Source organism: Prunus persica, chromosome G3 (assembly GCF_000346465.2).
Source record: "Prunus persica cultivar Lovell chromosome G3, Prunus_persica_NCBIv2, whole genome shotgun sequence".
Classification (NCBI taxonomy): Eukaryota; Viridiplantae; Streptophyta; class Magnoliopsida; order Rosales; family Rosaceae; genus Prunus; species Prunus persica.
The window spans coordinates 10,725,575-10,728,945 of record NC_034011.1 but is presented as its reverse complement, the minus strand read 5'-3'; the positions used below and the strand labels follow the sequence as shown (position 1 = coordinate 10,728,945).

Genomic DNA, 3,371 nt, shown 5'->3' with positions numbered 1-3,371 from the left:
GTTCATGTAAACGCAGGGATTGCGTTCGTTGAGTAAAGTTGCTCGTTCTTCGGAAAAATTGGCCCAACTAACTTACTTTTTCAAACAAACAGGCTTTTTGTTCACGTGAACGCGATGGGTTGCGTTCGTGGAGTAAAGTTGCCCGTTTCTTGAAAAATGGGCCCAACTAACTTACTTTTTCAAACAAACGGGCGATTTGTTCACGCGAACGTTGGGGTTGCATTCATTGAGTAAAGTTGCCCGTTCCTCGGAAAAATGGGCCAAATGAACTTACTTTTTCAAACAAACGGGATATTTATTCATGCAAACGCAAGGAGTGCGTTCGTTGGGTAAAGTTGCCCGTTCCCCGGAAAAATGGACCCTACTAAATTTCTTTTTTAAACAAACCCACTATTTTTTCACGCGAACGCAAAGATTGCGTTTGTTGAGTACGTTGTGTTCATTTGATAAAGTTAAATGTTGGTGTGTTCGGTAAGAAAAAAAATAAGAGTTCATGAGAAAGAAGAAGACATGATTTTTTATTTTTTATGTTGTTTTGTTTTGTTTTGAGTGAAGAAATTATTATTATTATTTTAAAGAAAAAGCGTATGGGTGTGATATATAGTATTGTTAATTTAATTGGATCTTTCCCCTGATATTTTTCAGGTGCTTCTTTTTTAAAACTATTTAAAATGTGGTTCTTAAAATTTTTCATGTAAGCCTTGTACCAAGGGATATGCACTAGAAACCAACTCCACTAAATAAATTTTTGTGTCAATTTGTTGCACGTTGGAGTATATATACAGTTGTTATAATAATAATATAAATTATGTAAAATAAATAATTTTAGGGGGTCCTCAAAAATCAGGGGCCCTGTGCATTGGCGCCACTTGCACTATTCAGGGCCGCCCTTTTCTACTAGTTGGGTTAATCTTAACTATCTCATATATGGGAAGATAGTAGAGAGCTCAAGAGAGACCTATGTGCACCATGTTCAAACATGGCTTACAAACTGCTCGGGTTACGTAACTTGGTATGACTATTGTATGAATCTAGATGGTTGTTCCTCATTGTTTGAACCTCATTGGAGCTCTTCATTTATGTAGATGGACACTTATCTAAATTGTAATTCAATGTTAAAACAAACTATGGATTTATGCATGGTTTATTCATTCTAATCAACATTTTATTTTCAAACTTTTCATTAACACACATTACATACCACTTATATTTCATCATATGTATATCTTATTATTAGTAAATTTTGAGTTTTATTTGTTCAATACATTCATTGATAATGTACATAACATTTATGAAAGTTTTATACCAAAATTATGTGTTTCAATACCTATATCTGTCTTCTTCTTTTTTCCGGTACCTAAGACGATAATAATATATCCCCCGAAATATCCGTAAATTGGAGGCCCTATATTATTTACATGGTTGATATTTTAATCCTTGGCCCACTCGAACCTTCCAAGGCTGAACCATATGTAGCCTTCTCTTTAAGGTTTAATTTCCTCCATTTATTAGCAATCTCTTCTTGTACCTGGAAAAAAAAATCTCATTAAAAGAGCCTTTTTAATAAAATAATTAATAAACTAACCCAATCCATTGCCATCTCTCACCTTATTGTCCAACTTTGCATTTGCCACTTTCCCCATTTTATGTCTTTTTTTTTTTTTTGTAAATCATTTATTTTTAATCAAAAAACCATCATAATATTAAGCAACTACATTTTCGATTTTTAGATGTACGTGTAACTTACATGAAATTAAAAAATGCATCCTGGCCAACTCTTGATTGTTGCACATTACTGTCGACTTTGCGCTTTCCTTTTGTTGATCCCCTTTTTTGAGCTTCCATAACTTGCACAAATCAAGTACAAAACACTATCATGCAATTGTCTCTAGCGCCGAGAATTTGAATACTAATCCAAAGCCTAATACCCCCTAAACCCCGTAAACACCACAACATCACATTGCTTAATTAAAAACATAGGGGGACCTGGATTTGCATACAGTAGCTTAGTAATTGCATATACTGATATGCAATTGCTCGATACTACTTGCAAGTGCATCAGCCCTCGATTATTACATTGCACAGATAATGCACACAACCCACCCATGCATTTCTCTATTGGGTCGGGATTCTTACTCATTTCAAATCCCAATACAAATCTTAACCAATCCTCACATTACACTTTCGGAACACTTTAATCCCCATAACAAATTATTCTAAAGCACAGTCAAACCTACCTACCTACCACGAAATCACCTGAGTTGCATAATTTGAAACAAAAACTATATACTGTCATTGCATTCAATGACTTGGATTTGCATACAGGCTATTAGTAATTGCATATAGAGATATGCAATTGCATATTGAGCTATGCAATTGCATATTGAGCTATGCAATTCCACGAACATTACAACTATGAATGTGAGATACGTGCATACTTTGGAAAAAAAAAACTATATACTCTAATTGCATTCAATGAATTGGATTTGCATACACGCTATTAGTAATTGCATACAGAGATATGCAATTGCATGAACATTACAGCCATCAATGTCAGATACCCACTTCACCTCACGCCACTTTCAGAATCACAAACCCACCACAATTAAATCATACACAATCAGAGGCCTCATGGGTATTTATATATACAATCAGATCAAGAGGCACTATAACAACCCAGCAGAAATGCAGAGTGGGAAAAGAAATACAAAATTTGAATCATTAATTTCTGGAATTGTTCAATGAAAAAACTGAAACAATAATTCAAAATCACTAGAAGAATAAATTAAATAGAACCATCAATTACACATAACGAAAATCAACACACGAACTTACCGAGATGGAGGAAGCAGCTGGAGAAGACGAAGTGGGTTTCTGGGTTTTGGCTGAAATCTGCTCCTCAGATGGAGAAGACGAAGTGGGGGGAGCTTCTTCAGGCTGTAGGAAGCTGTGCAGCTATGAATTCACCGAAATAGAGCTGTGGCTGTGCAAAGCTATGGAGGAGGAGATAGACGAAATCGATCTGTGTGCAGCCTAGGTTTTGAACGAGCGGGAGTTTTTATTTTCCTTAGTTTAACTGGTTAACCAAAAGAACCAGTTTTCATTGTTTTTAAAAAAAGGCCACGTGATGGGCTGTACAGGTACACCCGGCGCACCACAGACAAACTCATGTTGGAAAGAGGCATCATTATGCCTCCCTTGACTTACTACTTGCAAAGACGCAACCGACTGGGAGAAGAAAGAGAGTCGGGCAGAAAGGAAGGAAATAAAGGGAGAGTGAGAAGAGAAGAAAATGAAAGAAGAGAAAAATTTTGCAAAAGAGAAAAATATAGTTACTGTTGCTACTCTTTGAGGACGTAGGCATGGCCGAA

General features: G+C 35.9%; 1 long non-coding RNA gene across 1 annotated transcript; it reads right to left on the bottom strand.

Moving 5' to 3' along the window:
• On the bottom strand, positions 1,652-3,161 carry LOC109948243. Its single transcript, XR_002270848.1, has 2 exons — positions 2,836-3,161; positions 1,652-1,847 (listed from the first exon to the last, which is right to left on the bottom strand). It is a non-coding gene; the product is annotated as an uncharacterized LOC109948243 (long non-coding RNA).